The sequence below is a fragment of the Bos grunniens genome, chromosome 16 (genome assembly GCF_055505025.1).
Source record: "Bos grunniens cultivar Pamir isolate PY7600 chromosome 16, Bosgru_T2T1.0, whole genome shotgun sequence".
Taxonomy (NCBI): Eukaryota; Metazoa; Chordata; class Mammalia; order Artiodactyla; family Bovidae; genus Bos; species Bos grunniens.
Genome location: NC_141180.1, coordinates 36,865,822 through 36,885,766, shown reverse-complemented (window position 1 = coordinate 36,885,766; position 19,945 = coordinate 36,865,822). Strand labels below are relative to the sequence as shown.

At 51.3% G+C, this 19,945-nt stretch overlaps 1 protein-coding gene and 1 long non-coding RNA gene across 3 annotated transcripts in view; one reads left to right on the top strand and one right to left on the bottom strand.

The window, feature by feature from the left end:
* Nucleotides 1–1,655, bottom strand: part of SPSB1 (splA/ryanodine receptor domain and SOCS box containing 1) — a 70,894-nt gene extending 69,239 nt beyond the window's left edge. The window contains exon 1 of the mRNA XM_086344335.1: nucleotides 1,515–1,655. The gene's annotated coding sequence lies outside the window, so the exon portion shown is untranslated. The remainder of the gene's footprint in view (nucleotides 1–1,514) is intronic.
* A 100-nt stretch (nucleotides 1,656–1,755) lies between these two features.
* Nucleotides 1,756–13,167, top strand: LOC147356601 (uncharacterized). 2 transcript variants are annotated; one of them, XR_015143375.1, is made up of 3 exons: nucleotides 1,817–2,000; nucleotides 3,824–4,322; nucleotides 12,795–13,167. It is a non-coding gene; the product is annotated as an uncharacterized LOC147356601 (long non-coding RNA). The 2 variants fall into 2 exon arrangements; XR_015143374.1 differs by lacking the exon at nucleotides 3,824–4,322 and having other exon boundaries at nucleotides 1,756–2,000.
* Nucleotides 13,168–19,945: the final 6,778 nt, after the last annotated feature.

The window sequence follows — 19,945 nt, the reverse complement described above, 5'->3', positions numbered from 1 at the left end:
CACACCCAAACCAGGATTCCAGGTTTGCCCCCCCTAAATGTTCTACCCAGGAGAGAATTCTTTCAAGGACACCAGGCTTTAGTCACCAGAGATGCTTTTTTACCATCAACACCTGTTAAAACTCAACTCATGACCAGTTTCTGATGCTACTGGCTGGAGCATTTAATTAAATATTACTCACTCAGGAAGCGGCCCCTGCCAACTCACCCCCGAACTGTTCAGTTCATTTTCAGAGAAAAAGAGAGAGGGAGGGAGGAGCCTGCACCCTCCTCAGCTGGTACCAGGCGCCCTGCCCTCCTGCCCTGTACCCTGGTTCAGGGCAGCCCTGTTTTGAGAACCAAGCAGGGAAAGGCAAGTTAAGCGGATCCAGGAGCCAGCGATCCTCACTGCCAGGTTACCATGGATGGCACACACACACACACACACACACACACACACACACACACACATACACACACTCAAGCCACACAGACACACACGCACTCAGAGATGCACACACATTCACAGAGACACACTCACCACACACACACACTCAGAGGTGCACACTAACTCGCACAAACACACACTCAGAGACACACAGGCACACACACACAAACACATCACACATACACATTCATACACTTATTCACGCACACACGCAGACGGGCTCACAAAGACACATACTCAGCACACACCATACTCACACACACAATTCGCCGTCCCTCCCCGGCATACCAAGCCATCGCCCCGCGGGGCCGTTAGCATTGCCGGGAGCCTCTGCCTTGAACTTGAACAGGACAGCTACCACCGACTGACCCGGGCTGCTCTGGATTTTCTGTTTTAATCGATTTCCCGACAGAACTGTCGGCTCTCCCCTGGTTGCCCGAGCAGCCGCGGCGGCTCCGGGGCGGCGGGGAGGGCGGCGCCGCCCGGGGTGTCGCCCGGCGGGCTCCCTGGGGGAGGCGCCGCCGGCGGAGCTGGGGACCCCCGATGGTGCTTAGTTGGGCCGTGATGCGGATCCCGGCCCCCACCGGCGGGAAAAGCGACAGTAACTCCGTGGAGTGGGGTCGCGCTGCCCCTAAGCGGAAGGGGCAGGTCGGCGCCCCCGCCTCCGCCGTAGGGACGATCCCGAGGCCCCCCCCCCGGCGTCTGGACAACTAGAAGTCGCCGGGGGCCGCCGTGCGTCCCGGGCTTCTTCCTAGGTCTGCAGCCGCCAAGACTCAATCCCGGGTCCGACGGTCTCCGGGCCGCCTGGACTCCCGCCCCGTCTCGTCCCCGCAGGTGGGGCCCGGGGCCGTGCGACCTGCCCGCGCCTGCACGGGCAGCAGCCGCAGCAGCGCTGGGCGGCGCCCCGGGCCCCTCTCCTGGGACCCGTGGCGAGAGAAGGGTTCCCCACGTACCCGTACCGGGTCTCCAGGCGGGACGCCACCCCAGCCCCGCGCCCGGGTGCCCACTCGATCCCCAGGTGCTGCGATTCCAGCACGCGCCTGGCCGGGACCCCCACCCACCCAGTCCCCGCGCCCGGCCCTGCCTACCGCTCCGGGGAGGCTGCCGCCGCCGCCCGCTCTCCGGGGCCGAGGAGGCTTCTCGCCGCAGGGAGCGAAGTCGCCTCCTCCCCGCGGCCCCGGCGCCAGCGCTGGAGCCTGGTGCCTGCCGCGAGCGCGCTACTTCTGTGCACAGAAGAAAATGCAACCAAAGGCTTTAAAGTGAAAAAGGAACGCGCTAGGGGCGGGACCAGCCCGCCCCCGCCCCGCCCCGCCCCGCCCCGCCCCTCTTCTTGTTGCCTCGCCCCTCCCCCGGCTGGGGCTCAGGCGGTCGCGCGGGGGGCGGCGTGCACGGCTGGGGCGGGGGGGCGGGTGGTATGTCACGTGCCCGGCGGTCATTCCACCGCCTCTGCCACCGCCCCCCCTCCTCTGCCTGCGCCATCGCCCCACCCGGAGGCCATCGGGGCGCTCCGGGCGGCGCCGAGGCTGTGGTCCCTCCGGAGGCGTCTTTGGGAAACGCTGGGCAGCCTCCGCTGGGTAAGAGGCCTTGGTTGCAACACCCGGAGGGCTGCAGCGGTGCTGGGTCAGCGTAGGGGCGGGGTTGGGGGGGGGGGGGGGCTTACTAATAATAATATTTTTGGCCTCTTGGGAGGGTCAGGGTTATTTCAATAACCTTGGCAGCAAGGCTTTGCTTGTTTAGTCGCTCAGTCCTGTCCGGCTCTTTGTAACCCCCTGGGCTATAGCCCACCAGGCTCCTGTGTCCATGGGATTTTCCAGGCAAGAATACTGGAATGGGTCGTCATTTCCTTCTCCTGGAGATCTTCCCACCCAGGGATCGAACCCACTTCTGTTGCATTGCATGTGGATTCTTTTCTGCTGAGCCACCTAGGAAACCCTCATCTCAAATTATCAGAAACTAAAAGTTCTGTACTTCTAGGGCACAGGAGAGCAGTTCATTGGCCAGCAGATAATCCAAGGACTGCCAGTCCTGCTGGAGCCCCGCCCCCCCCAGCCCCCCCACCCCCGACTGAGGCACTTCCATCTAGGTGGACCCAGGGAGGGTGTCTTGGGATTCCTAGACCCTGAGGGGCCAGTACCAGGGCATCACCAGCTTCTTGATGGCCTTGAGCATACAGCTGGTGGTTCCCCATGAATGTTTGTTGAATGAATGAAAGAGTGCCAGGTGGGTACCCACCACCCCCACCCAAGACTTGTCTGTATAAAAGTGTCAGCTGGCTCCAAGCCACCAAAGGAGTTTTCCTCCACTCCCCTCAACAGAGCAGTCACTTGCCCTCTAGAACTGGGAAGATTTTAAAGAAAGAACTTTGGAAAGATCAAATCTCTTTACATTCCTCCACCCCCAGTAGTGTGTAGTGTTCACTGAAGGGCATGGAAGATTCACATTGGAGAAGCTGTTAAGAAGAATGTGGTTCCGTAGTAATTTCATCTTTACCATAACTATAAGGGCAGAACTGTTACACTGACTTGTAGAGATCAGGCAGTGAACCCTGCAGGGGTTCCTGGGCACAGGGAGCCTTTCCGTTCAGGCTCCAGCACCTCCCGGGAGTTCTAAAGGGCTGTTTCAAGCAGTTGCATATCCAGGAAGAGGGGTGATGCAGAGTCAAGGGAGGAACAACCAAGAAACAGCCTTGGGGTAGGGTCCTCATTCTGCCTCAAGGGACACACTTAACAGTGTCTTAAACTCTTGATGGGGCACGAGTGGTAAAGAATCTGCCTGCCAACGCAGGAGACACAACAGACTCAGGTTCCATCCCTGGCTGGGGAAGATCCTCTGGAGTAGGAACTGGCAACTCACTCCAGTATTTTGCCTTGAAACTTCCATGGACAGAGGAGCCTGGTGGACTGCAGTCCATGGGGTCGCACACAGGCGGACACGACCGAGTACACTGAGTACACAGAAGTGAAACCCAACAAATGGAAGATGTCAGCATTCTCCATGCCTTGGGAGGACCACCTGAGGCCAGACTGAAGAAACCAAAGTTCATCACAAAGATTACCTGGTGGACTTCCCTGGCAGTCCAGTGGTTAAGACTCCTCTGTTTCACTGTAGGGGACTTGGGTTCAATCCTTGGTCGGGAAACTAAGATCCCACATGCCTGACTGTGTGGCCAAAATTTTAAAAATAAAGATCACCTGAGAGCAGATCAAAGGACTGCAGGTCCTGCACACAGCCTAGTCTTACCAGCAACCCCACCCTTGTACTATTGTTATAAAGCTCCTCATCAAATCCTCCAGTGTTGAGACACACAGTTTTCAAAGACAGGAGCCCACAGAGGCCTCCTTTGCCTGGCAAAGCAATAAAAGTATCCTTTTCTATGTCACCCAAAACTCTGTTTCAGAGGTTCAGTTCGGCACCACTGCCCAGAGGCCAAGATTCCGGCATCAGCAGGAGTAACTGGTGAAAAGCCTCGTCGTAGCAGAGCTTGGAGTTCAACTTTGTTGTTGTTCTTCAATCATTAAGTCATGTCCGACTCTGCGACCCCATGGACTGCAGCACACCAGGCTTCCCTGTCCTTCCCCATCTCCCGGAGTTTGCTCAAACTCATGTCCATTGAGTCAGTGCCATCCAACCATCTCATCCTCTGTTGCCCCCCTCTCCTTCTGCCTTCAATCTTTCCCAGCATCAGAGTCTTTTCCAATGAACGGGTTCTTCGCATCAGGTGGGCAAAGTATTAGAGCTTCAGCTTCAGCATCAGCCCTTCCAGTGAATATCCAGGGTTGATTTCCTTTAGGAAATTTAGACTGAGGCAGACCAAGGTATAATTCGAGTGGCAGTCCATCCATCTGGGACCTGAGACCCCACCTTTGATACGAGGACCCTGAAACACACTGTTCCAGGTAAGACAGCCTCAGCACTCCCACATATCAGCTCTGATCCAGTGGGTAATGAGATCGCACTGACCTAAATTTCCCAGAGGAATCCCTGGGGAGTGAGCCTTCCTCTCCTCCAGGACGTGGGCAGGTAGGCCGACCGATGCTGGGAAGCTGGTCATCCCGCAGTGACTGGGAACAGTGTTGAGCAATAGTGGAGTCCAGATTGTATGAAAGGGGTGTATACTCGTCCTATCAGCACGAGCAGTATTGTTTTGTTAAAAAGATACATGTTATTGTTCAGTCCCTAAGTCGTGTCCAACTCTTTGTGAGCCCCCTGGACTGCACCACGCCAGGCTTTCCTGTCCTCCACTATCTCCCAGAACCTGCTCAAATTCATGTCCATTGAGTCGGTGATGCCATCTAAACCATCTCATCTTCTCCCGCCCCCGTCTGTCTTGGCCTTCAGTCTTTCCCAGTATCAGGGTTGTTACATATTGTGACATCAGCAGATAACCATCCAGGAATTAGAAGACTGACTCAAGTCTTAAACCACTTATCTGTCATTCCATGGGGGTGAGTAGGGAGGGGGCATGATGGGCTTCTGGTGGTGTCATCTCCCCCCTCAACTGCACCTCCACCTCCACTTACATTTCATCACTTGCATAAACACAGTTTGTTCCCTTCTCTGTTTTGGGAAAATTATGGGGAGAAATTGTTAGATAACAAATTAGCTGTCAGCTGCTTTTTCTTTTTTTTTTTCTCTTGTGGCCACACCACACAGCATGCCAGATCTTAGTTCCCTGACCAGGGATCGAACCCATGCCCCTTGCAGTGGAAGCTTGGAGTCTTAACCACTGGACTACCAAAGAAGTCTCTCAGCTGCTGTCTGTGATGATAAAAGGTCTGTCCAGAGCTATCTCAGACACACTGCAAGCCTTTAGAGCAGACTTCTGCTGCCTTCACAAGCTCCCGCCTCCTCGGGGCTCCCATTGTCTCTGAGTCCCTTTTGGTGTTTGAAGGGAATGGACGAGAGAGTTGGTGTTAGACAAGTAATGCAGACCCCAGCTGCCATTCACCAACTGCGTAGTCTTGATTGTTGTTGTTCAGTAGCTAAGTCACGTCCGACTCTTTGCAATCCCATGGACTGCAACTCACCAGGCTTCTCTGTCCTTCACTATCTCCCAGAACTTGCTCAAACTCATGTCCATTGAGTTGGTGATGCTATCTACCATCTCATCCTCTGATACCCTCTCCTCCTGCTCGCAATCTTTCCCAGCATCAGGGTCTTTTCCAGTGAGTCGACTCTTCCCATCAGGTGACCAAAGTATTGGAGCTTCAACTTCAGCATCAGTCCTTCCAATGAATACTCAGGGTGGATTTCCTTTAGGATTGACTGGTTTGATCTCCTTGTAGTCTCAAGAATCTTCCAGCAGGCACTGTCATTCACCAGCTGTGTAACCTTGGGCGAGTTACCTAATCTTTCTAGGACCCAGTTTCCTCCTCTGTTGAATCGCTGTACATGTTTCCCAGAATTTGGTGGTGGGGGAAGGGTAGCAGTCATGCCACAAATATTAATTGAGCACAACATGTGCAAGGTATTGTGTTAAAATGAAATGCAGAAAGTTTTGAGGAATGTCAAGATAATAGACACATTTTAGATATTATTACTTTATTATTGGAGTATGATTGTTTTTCAGTGTTGTGTTACTTGATGCTGTACAACAAAGTGAGTCAGAGATACTATTATTGACAATAAAAAAAAAAATAAGTTTTCTAGAAAATCATGGGATCCATAACACAAAAGTGTGACAAGATCCACCAGAACAAAAAGAACTGAAACATATTTTTCGAATTTAGACCCATTCTGCATGCTTAATACGAGATGTCATGAAGTAAAACTGAAGTAGAGTAGACCTTACCTTTCAGAACTTTGATCTTAGAGCATTCATGAGTTAGTGCGTGCCTGCTCAGTCAGTCGTGTCCAGCTCTCTGTGACCCCATGAAATGTAGCCTGCCCTGCTCTGCTCATAGGATTTCCTGGGTAAGAATACAGGAGTGGGTTGCCATTTCCTACTCTAGGGGATCTTCCTGATCAGAAATCGAACCCAAGTCTCCCATGTCTCCTGCACTGGCAAGTGGATTCTTTACCACTGTGCCACCTGGGACTTGGTAGACAGTCTCTTTAACTCTTCTGGGGTTCACTCCGGATCACATAATTAGCAGACAGTGACACCTGCTGGCAGAGTGTGATATTGCAGTGTAGCTCTATCAGACACTGCTGGTCATCAGAACAAAGGGGTGATGTTGAGCAAAGTTTCCGCAGGTTAATTTTATTTTTTTAATTTTTTTAGCTGCATCATGTGGCATGTGGGATATTAGTTCTCTGACCAGAAATCGAACCTGTGACCTCTGCATTGGAAGCATGGAGTCTTAACCACTGCACCACCAAGGAAGTCCTCAGCTACTTTAAATGAGATATTGGGTAGCAACCAGGCTTGAGGAGAGTTCCTATGACCTTGAGAAGAAATGAATAGATGACCTTGGATTTGTCACAATAATTATTGAAAAGTTCTTCAAAAACACTTTTAGTGCCAGGAAGTGAGCTGGCTGAGACCTTGATGCCTATCTTGACTCTCCCGTGGACATTTTCAATAGTCTTTCAGTGTATTTTTCCCCCATGGGAACATCTTCACTATTATAGTCAAATGCCAGTACAAGTGAAGCACCTCTCCAAGTATTTATTCTTTTACTAAATATTGAAGAACCAAATGAATAAGTATTGAACAGCACTATTCTGCAGGCTGGAGAGAGAGCAGTGAACAAAACGGACCAGGCTCCTTACCTCAGAGAATTTCCATGGGAGGGGGAGAGACAGAAAATAAACAGTAAATGAGATCATTTCAGAGACTAACTGATAAGAAAGAGTCGTTTTATATAAATTTGCTCGGTGGACTATTTTTCTTTAGGAACATACATACATACAAACATACTTGAATACAAAAGTATTCAAGTGGACTCAGTTCGATCGTTAAGACTCTACATATGGGACTTCCCTGGTGGTCCTGTGGCGAAGACTCCGTGCTCCCAGTTCAGGGGGCCCAGGTTTGATCCCTGGTCAGGGAGCTAGATCCCAGATGATGCAACTAAGAGTTCGCATGCCACAGTTAAGAGCTCACGTGCTCCGATTAAGATTTGGTACAACCAACCAAACAAATATATACATTTTTAAATCTCTATGAAAAGGTTCTAGAAAGGTCACCCGTCGTCCCAAATGGCAGAGCAGAGACCCCTGATAGTCAGGGACTCATATTTCCTTCCTGTTCCCCCACAGCAGTTTGCCATGTTTGGTCGACCCCTTGAAAATGAGTCCGGACTCAGCTTTGACCTCTGTATTCCATGCTCATCTCTGGATACCCATTCTTCCAGCTAGAAGCTCTACTACCACACTCATTAAGCAAGCATTTTAGTGGGAGTGAGCTCCCATTCTGTGCTTCGAGCTTTTAAGGTTTAGCATTGATTCCACAAGAGACCAGTTTGGAGAAAGAGATGAATCAGCTCCCATTCTGCCTCACTGCTGGCAAAATGCCTCCAAGACCTTACAGCATCAGTCCTTTCACTTTTCTGCACAAAGCCTGGCACTTTCTGGCTGGGAATTGGTGATGCTGGTTCTGTATGCTCATTGGCAATGTCCTGAATATGTCTCTCCAGGAGAGAGCAGGTTGGAAGAAGAAAGAATTAAGGTATCCAGGGGCTTCCTTGGTGGCTCAGTGGTGAAGAATCTCTCTCACAGTGCAGGAGGCACAGGTTCAATCCCTGGTCTGGGAGGATGCCCATGTGCCATGGAGCGCCTGAAACTAGGCACCACATGCACCACAACCATTGAACCTGTGCTCCAGAGCCCACGAACCGAAACTACTGAAGCCTGCATGCCCAAGAGCCCATGCTCCATGAGAGAGTAGGCCCCAATCGCCGCAACTGGAGAAAAAGCCTGGGCAGCAACCGAGACCCAGCACAACCAAAAGTAAACAAATAAACTTTAAAAGAGAGAAAGAATTAAGGTATCCAAACCTATAGTATGATCGTGGAGGAGGATTCTGTGAGTAGAAAAGGCTGCCCAGCTGAAGTTCCAGGCTGAGCAGGGAAGCTTCGGTCAGCCTCCTGCCTGACCCTGGGAACAGGTTCTGAGAGGTAACTTCCAGACATGGGAACACGCCGTCTGTCATTGAGAGCAGAAGAGGGAAAGCAGGGCACTGCTGGGTGTGGCCAGCAGGGCAGCACGCTCTCTCGGGCAGGGCACTCAGGGCTGACCGCTGGCTGGCTGTGGGCTGTGGGGCATCTACAGGGTCGGTGTAATGAAAGGAGAAATCACTAGAGCGGTTAGGGAAGTGAGGAGAGAGTCCACCCCAGGATTTCCCTCTGCGGCCATGATGAAATTGGATGGGCATCTCTATGCTCTTCCATGGGATCTTAATGTTGACCTTTGCATTAAATCTCCCAGACACTTTCCTGAAGGCCAGCACTGGGCCTGTCAAACTTGGAAAGCATGCAGGACCCTCCTGGAATTCTGCATCTGTTTATGCCCATATGCTTGATCTTGCTCAAGCAAATGCTGACTGAAAACTGCTGGAGAGAAATATTTATTGTCCTCTACCCCAGCCACTGGAGATGCTCCTTCCCCACCCCGTGACCTGGAACTCAGACTTGTTTAGGCCAATGGGATGTAAGCAGTGTGTGGTGCAACCAGACTGAATGAGCCTGCACCGCTGGGCTCTACTTCTTGGCACCTCTGTGATCATCAGAAGAGCTTCTCAAGAGTCTCTACTACCCCTTCTTCCTTGGGATGAACGCATAGAACAGAGCTCTGAGCCACATCAGGGAGCTCTAGATTCCAAAGCAAAGTCACCCAGTCAAGCCTGGTGGGAGTAACTGGCCCCCAGCCATCCTGCAGAAATGTGAGTGAGAACAAATGATTTGTGGCTGGAAGCTACTGTGTTTTAGGGTGGTTTGTTATGCAGCAACAGCCGACTGATGCAAGAGCCTACAGTGCGTGGAGCTCAAAGTAAAGTGAGAGTGAAAATAACTCCTGTGACAGGTCTACAGAGGAAGGGGTACATAGGAGAGCGTGCAATGGGAAGACGGAATCGGGTCGGATAGGATGAGAGCTGGGAGCTGGAGAAGAGGCAGAGGATGACTAGCAGGCAAGGAAGGAAAATCCAGGCAGAGAGGCCCTGGGACGATGCTTCACGCAGGTGGGAGCTTGACACTTGGAGGAGCTGCAGCAGGGAGTTGGAGGAGCCAGGAGAGATGGGGGAGGGGCCATTCATGTGGGCTGAAGGGACAGGCAGAAGGCATACTGCCTAGAGCCTTGTGAGCACGTTAATTATTCCGATACACATTTTGCATATATCACTTCCACTGCTGAGTGGGAATCAGATTGGAGGAAAACAATCAAGCAAGGTAAAATAATCATAGTTGAGCCATTAAACAAAGCCAGGGACCTTTAGTTGCTCCTCAAGGACTACAGATAATATGCTTAGCCATGTCCTTTGACATCGAAAAAGCAAAAGAGTTCCAAAAAAAGTCTGCTTTATTGACTATGCCAAAGCCTTTGACTGTGTGGATCACAACAAACTGTGGCAAATTCTTAAGGAGATGGGAATACCAGACCCCCTGACCTGCCTCCTGAGAAACTGTATGGAGGCCAAGAAGCAACCCTTAGAAGTGGACGTAAAACAACAGACCGGTTCTAAATAGGGAAAGAAGCACGTCAAGGCTGTATACTGTCACCCTGCTTACTTAACATATGCACAGTACATCATGAGAAACGCTGGGCTAGACGAAGCACAAGCTGGAATCAAGACTGCCGAGAGAAATATCAGTAACCGCAGATGACACCACCCTTAAGGCAGAAAGCGGAAAAAGAACTGAAGAGCCTCTTGATGAAAGTGAAATAGGAGTGAAAAAGTTGGCTTAAAACTCAACATTCAGAAAACTAAGATCATGGCATCTGGTCCCATCACTTCATGGCAAATAGATGGGGAAACAGTGGAAACAGTGACAGACTTTATTTTGGGGGGCTCCAAAATCACTGCAGATGGTGACTGCAGCCATGAAATTAAAAGACGCTTGCTCCTTGGAAGAAAAGTTATGACCAACCTAGACAGCATATTAAAAAGCAGAGACATTACTTTGCCAACAAAGGTCCATCTAGTCGAAGCTATGGTTTTTCCAGTAGTCATGTATGGATGTGAGAGTTGGACTATAAAGAAAGCTGAGCACAGAAGAATTGATGCTTTTGAACTGTGGTGTTGGAGAAGACTCTTGAGAGTCCCTTGGACAGCAAGGAGATCCAACCAGTCCAACTTAAAGGAAATCAGTCCTGGATATTCATTGGAAGGACTGATGCTAAAACTGAAACTCCAATACTTTGGCCACCTGATGCAAAGAACTGACTCATTTGAAAAGACCCTGATGTTGGGAAAGATTGAAGGCAGGAAGAGAAGGGGACGACAGAGGATAAGATAGTTGGATGGCATCACCAACTCAATGGACATGAGTTTGAGTAAACTCCAGGAGTTGGTGATGGACAGGGAGGCCTGGTGTGCTGCAGTCCATGGGGTCGCAAAAAGTCAGACGTGACTGAGCGGCTAAACTGAACTGAGCTGAACCTTTGAGCTATTTTGCAGATACTAAAACCCCCACCATGACCTTCCCTGATGGAAAGTGAAAGTAAAAGTCACTCAGTCATGTCCAACTCTTTGTGACCCCCATGGACTATAGCCCACCAGGCTCCTCTGTCCATGGAATTCTCCAGGCAAGAATACTGGAGTGGGAAGCCATTCCCTTCTCCAGGGGATCTTCCTAACACAGGGATCAAACCCAGGCTCCTGCACTGCAGGCAAATTCTTTACCATCTGAGACACCAGGGAAGCCCTCCTCGACGGCTCAGCAGGTTAAGAATCCACCTGCAATGCAGGAGACCCAGAAGACTCGGCTTCAGTCCCTGGGCTAGGAAGATCCCCTGGTGGAGAAAATGGCAACCCATTCCTGTATTCTTGCCTGAAAAATCCCATGGACAGAGGAGCCTGGCGGGCTACAGTCCTAAGGGTGGCAAAGAGTTGGGCAGGACTGAGTAAGCACACGCAAAACCCACAGCAGGTGGAAGATAACTATATACTGCCCATAAGCATGCAGACCCCAGGCTGGTTGGAACCAGAAGGTTAATGATGCTGACTCCCACTTACCTCACCACTCACCAATCACAACCAATCAGAAGAATGTCCACAAACTGATCACAACCCCTCTCCCCTCCCCTATCTTTTTCTGGGTCTTCATTGCTTTGCCCTAGCTTTCTCTAGTTGTGGCAAGTGGGAGCTACTCTCCACCACAGTGCACGGGCTTCTCATTGCCATGGCTTCTCTCGTGGTGGAGCACAGGCTCTAGGGTGGGCAGCTTAGTTGCTCCGAGGCATGTGTAATCTTTCCGGACCAGGGACCAAACTCGTGACCCCTTCATTGGCAGGCAGATTCTCATCCACTGTGCCACCAAGGAAGTCTCACTCCAACTCTTTGTGACCCCATGGACTATAGCCCACCAGGCTCCTCTGTCCTGTCTTCTTAAAAAAACCTTTCCCTGAAAGCTTTTGGGGAATTCAGGCCTTTTATGCACCAGCTGCCTAGACTCCTTGCTTGGTGCCTGCAATAAACACTGAACTGTCCTTCACCACAACCCAGGAGCAGTAGACTGGCTTTACTGTGAGTGGGTGCGTGAACTCAAGCTTGGTTTGGTAACAGTGGAAACACTGCTTCTTTCACCAGTTCCCAGGGCACTGGCGACCAAGCTTTTCCTCCAAAGACGAGAAACTAGAGGGATCTTTCTGGGAAAAACTAAACCGTCCAAGAGCAAAGACCTATAGATTCTCACAGTTGAGGGCCCTCAACAAACAAGTGCACTCCACCCGTGGATAAGCACCACTCCCACCCTCCCATGCCCCTACTCAGGCTTCTCATCGCAGTGGTGGCTTCTCTTGCTGCATTGTGGCATTTGGGCTCTAGAGCACGGGCCCAGTAGTTGTGGAGAAAGGGCTTAGTTGCCCAAGGCATGTGGAGTCTCCCTGGACTGGGGTCGAACCCATGCCCCCTGTATGGGGAGGCAGATTCCCAACCTCTGGACTGTCAGGTTAAGTCTCTCCATCCACTTTCTAAGCCTCTCTTTCAAAGGTGAAGGGGAGCCAAGGATGGCAGATATTTGAGCAGAGCCTCCAAGCTGATCAAGATAGGTGAGATTATGATGGTACCAGTTCCCCAGAGCTCAGAGTTTTGACTTATCATCCACACTCCAAATTCATCTCACATATAGGGAAGCCCTGCCTCCTCTTCACTCAGGGACCCAGACTAGCAGCATCTGCATCATCTGTGAGCTGCTATAGCAAAGAGAAGGTACAACCTTCCCTAACAACTCTCTACTTTTACTAATAATTTTGCTGTTGTTTTTCAGTGACCTGAAACTCACAGGAAAGTTGCAAGAACAATGTAAAGAATTTTTTTCCTTGGACTTCCCTGGTGGTACAGTGGATAAGAATCTGCCTGCCAAGGAAGGGGACACGGGTTTAATCCCTGGTCCAGGAAGATTCCACATGTTTCAGGGCAACAGCAGCATGCGCTGTAATCCCATGCACCACAATTGAGCCCATGTGCTGCGACCGCTGAAGCCTGTGCCCCAGCAAGAGAAGCCACTGCAGTGAGAAGCCCATGCACCTCAACTGGAGAGTAGCCTCCACTTGCTGCAACTAGAGAAAGCCCTCAAAGAGAAAGCAGCAATGAAGACCCAGCCAAACAAAAATAATAAAATAAATAATAATTTAAAATTCTTGAATGACTTGAGAGTTCTGACATGATCCCTCAACATCCCCCAAAACAAGGCTACTCCCGTACCTAAGCACAATACATCCCTTCAAATCAGGAGCCTCACTTTGGGATGTGAACATATCTAATCCTCAGACCCTACGAGTTCTGCCAGTCGTCCCAATAAAGGCCTTCAGAGCAGAAAGACCCATTCCACAATTGCGTGCCACCGTTGGTGCCTGTCCTTTCCTACACGGCGAGCTGTTCCGGGCTCATTTTATACTTGCCCTGCTACAGCCATGTTCCCAAGGAGCCCTGATTCCTCTTGCTGGAGAGGAAGATTTAGAAGTCAGGACCTGGGTGTTCCTTCTCACGGCCCTTGCCCGTGGTGGACTCTTGTTCGGGGAGTAACCAGGCAGGGTTGGAGCTGAGGCCACAAGGCTCCAGAAGCGGGACTGGTGGATGCCTGTGTTGAGGGGAGTCACAGTTTTCTCGGGGATTTGAGGGAAGAATTAGTGATACAAAATTAAAAGACAAGGCAATAATTAACCACAGGAAAAACAGAGCAAAACACACACCAGAAAAGAAATTTAATCATAGTATACTATGTGGCTCGGCTATAAATGATATTTAGATGTATGTGTATGTATGTGTGTTTAGTCACTCAGTCATGTCAGATTCTTTGTGACTCCACAGACTGTAGCCCACCAGGCTGTTCATGGAATTCTCCAGGCAAGAACACTGCAGTGGGTTGCCATTTCCTTCTCCAGGGGATCTTCCCAATCCAGGGGTCAAACTCTGGTCTCCTGCATTGCAGGCAGATTCTTTACCATTGGAGCCACCAGATAAGTCCTTACAATAAACACAATAAATGTTTATTTAATCAAAATGGTGGGGACTCCCCTGGTGATCCAATGGTTAAGAATCTACTAGCAATGCAGAGGACTTGGCTTGGATCTCTGATCAGGGAACTAAAATCCCACATGACGCAGGACAACAAAGCCTGTGCACCACAACTCCCAAGCCTGTGTGCTCGTGCTGCAAGTAGAGAAGCCCAAATGCCACAACTAGAGAGAAGCTCCCAAGTGCCGCAAATAAAGCCTGAGTGCTGCCGTGAAGACCCAGCACAGCCAAAAATTAAAAAAAATAAAAACATAGTGATGTAACTATCTTATGAAGTTGGAAGGAGTGTGGATTTTTATCTCTCATGAAAGGATGTTAATAATAAATGATGTTGACGGCCAACACTTATTGAGAGATTATTTCATGCCAGGCCCAAAGTACATGTGTAAATTATCTACTCCTTACATGAGCCCCATGGGACAGGTATTACTATCCCACATTATAATAAGAAATCTGAGGCATGATGAGATAAATAACTTATTCATTCTTGTGCTACTAGTAAGTGGCAGAGTCTAGATTTGAACCCAAGTAATCTGGCTCAAAAGTCAGCATCTTAGCCATTATTCGATATGGTTCTTACATTTGGATGATGTCATAGTGAAAAAATAAACAAGCTGTTGAGAAATACAGCTATGAATATCAGAAGAAATAGCTAAAAAAGAATTGTAAGTAGCCACCTCTTGGGTATAGCAACTGGGCGTAGGGAGGGGTGGGACAGGAAATTGCTGGGGAATTTTGCTTTACTTGTTTTACTTTACTCTGAAATGTTAAAAACTACTTGCGTGCGCTATTTTGATTAAAACACAAATCGAGTCCAAAAAAGGAGCTTCAAATGGTACGAAGGGATCCCCCGTCCCCTCTCCCCAAGGCATCCCACTGGCCAGCTTCCTGTGTTCACCCAGACCTATCTGTGCTCTGACCTGGGGGCCATACTCCTCCACACATGGTTCTCCCTTCACTCCTCTCTTGGAGACGGTCCAGTCTGAGCACAAGCATCTCTCTCGAGTGTTCCATGGTGGCTCAGAATCCAGACAGGTATCCTGTCTGGAGGGGGCCCTGGGACAGCTCTTCCCCATGTGCTGAGGACCCACCTGAGCCAGCCACCGAGACATGGGAGCGGGGCTGTCAGGCCCAGGCAGAGCATAGAGCCCCGGGGTCTGAGCCAGAGGGAGAGCTCCTGCCCGGCCGCCAGGTGCCTGGAGGATCTAAAGGAGACCAGGTCAGTAAGCCAGGTGTCCCGGGGCATCAGGGGTCGTTTATGACTTCATCCTGTGATTTCTAGGTCACAGAGATGCCCAGAGCCTCTGGACTTATGGTGCTTTGGACATTGGATCTGTGACTTTCCTGATGGTTCAGTGGCTAAGACCCCACGCTCCCATTTCAGGCGGTGTGGGTTCCATCCTTGGTCAGGAAACTAGATCCCACATGACGCAACTCAGGGTTCGAATGCTGCAACGAAAAACACTGCATGCCGAAAGAAACTAAGACTTGGTGCAGGCAAATAAATGTTTTTTTAAAATGTCAGGCCCTCCTACCCTGCCCCAGGAATCTGCCCTCAGGAGTGGGCGAGTCCCTCCCTGTCCTCCACCCTGGCCTCGCTCCATCTCCCAGACCGCCATAGCTGCTCAGTGTCGGGGAAGCTGAGTCTGGGTGAGGTCTCCAGGGTGCCCACTCACTACCCAGGAGGAGGAGGACTGGGGTGGAGTGAGCTGAATTTCCTTTCTATTTAAAGAAAAAAACCCAAGTCAATATTTTTAGGTGCCCGCTAAGAAGCTGCTTCCTCTGAACAGGGTCTTCGTCTGCCATGTGGCGGGGAGGTGACTGACCCAGCCTGCAAGTTAGGATTGGAGGGGGGAGGAAGGGGGGAAAGTGGGGGGAGCCTGCTTCCTGGGCTGGTGCAGTTCAGTTCAGTCGCTCAGTCGTGTCCGACCCCATGGACTGCAGCACTCCAGGCTTCCTGGACAGATGCTAACATCTGGTTTCAAGTGAAGGGTCTGTTTTTTTCCTACTCAGCCAGTAGGTTTGCCTGAAGCTCCACAAGGAACTTGCCGGAAATTGGTGGCAACTTGAACCCAGGCTCCTTCTGGCCTCTGGATTTCATTCTGATACCAGACCACCCAGGCAGCTGGCGTGTACCAAGAGCGGGCTGAGCTCTGTCTGGAAGCCGTATCTGAGAGACTCTGCTGCGGATGCCTGAAGCCACATGTGGGATTGTCAACCTGTGGTGGTTTCTCTCTGCCCGACAGGGACAGTTGCAAGAATGTTCCCCAATGACTCTGTAACTTGTGCCTGTGTGGAGTGAGCGCGTGCTCCATCATGTCCGACTCTTTTCAGCCCCATGGACTGTAACTTGCCAGGCTCCTCTGTCCGTGGAATGTTCCAGGCAAGAATACTGGAGTGGGTTGGCATTTGCTACTCCAGGGGAGAAGGGAATGGTTACCCACTCCAATATTCTTGCCTGGAGAATTCCACGCACAGAGGAGCCTGGCAGGCTATGGTACTTTCACTTTCTCTCCAGGGGATCTTTCCGACCCAGGGATTGAACTGGTGTTTCCTGCATTGGCAGGTGGATTCTTTACCGCTGAACCATCTGGGAAGCCCTGTGCATGTGTGGAGGTCCCCTCTGTCCCCCAGAGCAGCTGGGAAGGACAGCTAAGACCCAAGAGAGAAGATCCGTCTCCCCTTAGGGGCTTCTAGGTTCTGGGTGATCCCCGGGAGGTGGAGCTGAAGCCTGGGCACGTTGGCAAGTGCAGGAGGAAGGACTAACTGCTGGACGGACAGCTTTGCTGGTAAATCGGCCTCCCCAGCCACACTCTCGAAGATTCTGCACTTCCAAGGGGCTTCCAGGTCATCAGTAGGCCCCTGGGGAGGGAGACCTGGGAGTCACATCCCATCAGGGCTGCCAGGACCCGAGAGAGAACTGTGGTGCCCTATACCAAGGTCACAGGTGTGAAGCCCTGTACCAAGGTCACAGGATAAAAATCTCTGGGACTGACCAAGCTCCATAGCAACTCTTGTCATGAGCCTCTAGATCTAAACCAGCCAGTTCCCTGATCCCACATTAGGTAAAATATCCACCCTGTAGCATCCTAACCAATTACTTAATGCCACCATTCCAGTAGGAATTTCTCTATCTTGAAGCTCTGAAAATTTGGCTACTAGCCTGTGAAAAGATTCGACTCTCCCTTGAGCGGGCCTGCTGTTCTAACAGCGTCTCCCACTCTAATAAACTCTGTTCGCCTCTCATTCTGCCTCATGTCTGGAAATTCTTTTCTAGCCTGCGCACGGACCACGACAGGAACCATCCTCTGGGGTTCTGGCAGCTCCAGTGCCCTCTGCTTGTGGACCATGAAACCAAGGCCAGCACACGGGAGGGCCTGAGCCGAGACCCACAGCAGCCTTTCCTGACCTCCGCACCCGGCCAGGCTCTCCCATCGCCTGAGCCTCGTCTCTTCCACCACCAGATGGGAAGCCCTGAGGAAGGTTCCGTCCCATCCGAAGCCCGTCGCACAGTGCCTGGCACACAGTAGGTGCTCAGCAAACATGGTGGGTGGGTGTGACATCAGCAGTGTTTCCTCAACACCTAATTTGAGGCTCCCCACTTGTGGAGTGTTTCCTGGCCCCCTGGCCTGTTCCCCAAAGCCCCAGAACTGCCGCCTCTTGTGAACTCCTGCTGCTCCCGCCCCAGGTCAGCACTTGAGAGCCCGCTTTGTGTAAGACGAAGGCCCCAGCACCCGAGTGACCCCTACTGTGTGATGAATGGGTGTGATGGGGGACACACTGCCTGCTCTCGCTGGAGCCCGTGCCTCTGGCCATGGGTCTCTCCTGAAGGGCCCAGGAAACCACATGAAACCCAGGTTCAGGGCCTCCTCACCTGAAAGCTGGGTTGAGTCTCCCAGTCAGCAGAAGAGACGGAAGTTCACAGTGGTAAAACTGGGCTGTCACTCTGCCCCTGAGCATCAGGGCTGGGATCTGAACCCAGATGTTTCTGACTCCAGAACCCAACCCTTAAGCCCATAGCGTGCTGTCTCTTCCCAGGGGACCCTGGAGAGGCCCAGGACGGTAGGATCTGCCTACTTGCTCCCAGCATACTACCGAGGGGCGGAAACCATACCACAGGCTACGTTGCACACCCTTGCTGTTTGGACAGGCCTCGGGCCCTGAAGGAAATCACTCTTGGCAGGAGCACCTCCCGAGGGGAGCTGCTGTGTGGGCAGAGTCGGAGCCGGGACCTCTTGGAGCCAGTCCTCTCTGCTGATCCAAAACACAGGTCCACACAACCTCACGCAACGTCCTGAGGCAGTACTGACTCAGTCAACAAGCACTTAAAGGGCGCCAACTGTTTACAAGGCCATGGAGATGAGTAGTTGACCCTTGCTGGGCTAGTGAGGAGGTTATGTGTGTGCGCGCTCAGTCATGTTTGACTCTGTGACCCCATAGGCTGTATCCTGCTAGACTCCTCTGTCCATGGGATTCTCCAAGCAAGAATACTGAAGTGGGTTGCAATTTCTTCCTCCAGGGGATCTTCCCAATCCAGGGATCGAACCCATGTCTCCTGCATTGGCAGGTAGATTCTTTACCACTGAGCCACCAGGGAAGCCCACTGGGGAGGGCCCATCACAGGACAGATCACATGCTGGTGTGGAAGAGGGGACCCTGCCTGCCTTGTTCACATCTGGGTCCCCAGCATTCACCACAGTGATGAGTTGTGTGTGGGATAAATGGATGGATGATGGATGATGGATGGATGACTGCAGGGCCGGGTGGTCTGGGTGATACTGGTCTCGCTGAGCCTTCACACCACAGCCAGACCCGGCTGGACCCCTCTCCAGTTAGAAGCTGCCTTGATGACCCCACTATTCCAGGAAATAATGCTCCAGATTTCCTCCCCAAATCAGCCTGACCACCATGAGATATCTTTGGAGTCTCGTGCTTTATATTGGGAAGGGATGGAATTTTACTTTCTGCTCTAGATTTGTTTTAGCATAAAAATATTTTCCTTCAACTCCTGGAGCGCAGATTTTGTCCTAGGAGGTGGTGCTGTTTGTCCTGTGGTTCAAGTTCTCCCAACTCTGTGTAGTGACGTTTTCAAGAAATCTGAAAAGCTGAGATCGACCTGGGGTAATGTCCACATTTCTTGGCTGGCCTTCAAGGCCCAAAGGTCTGGCCTCTGTTGCCTCTGCTGCCCACAGTGGTCACTTGGACTGTCACCCTCGACAGCACAGGACTCTGTGTGGCACCCCCAAACCCAATTCAGGTTGCTTCATCTGAACTTGTACTAACCCTCAGGATTCAACTCGGCACCTCCTCCTCCAAGAAGCCCTCCTGGCTCTGCCATGGTCTCCATCATGTCTCTCATCAGACTTCCAGTGTAGTGTTAGAATAATCTGTCCACTATACAATGCAGCGGCTGACAAAAATCCAATCCATATTATCTTAAGTTGGAAAAAGAGGTGGGATGGATTGGTTCACAACACTGGGAAGACACGGGTGGAGCAAGCCTGGGGGTGACGGGGATGCTTGGAACTCCGTGCCTCTTGTTTAAGTGGCTTCTTTCTCTGAGACAGGAGGCCTGGCTGCCTGCTCCCCAGGCAAACACACCAACAGCTCTGAGTCACAGGAAAAACACTCTTTTCCACCAGCTCCAGGTAGAAAATTCCAGGGAAAGTGTATCAGTCCAGGCACCAGCCCAGTCCAAGCTCACACAAACTAAGACTAATTTGAGGAGAGCTGCAAAGGGGGCTCTTTACAGACACCTGGGTCTACGAGGGGGCAGTACTGCTTTCGGACCGGGTGGAGGGCTGACTCCACCCCTAGACCTGAAGAGCTGGTGCCAGGGAACAAGCGCTAGAACCTCAAGGGGGAGAGACACGCGGGGAGTCTGGCTGCACAAGCACTGTG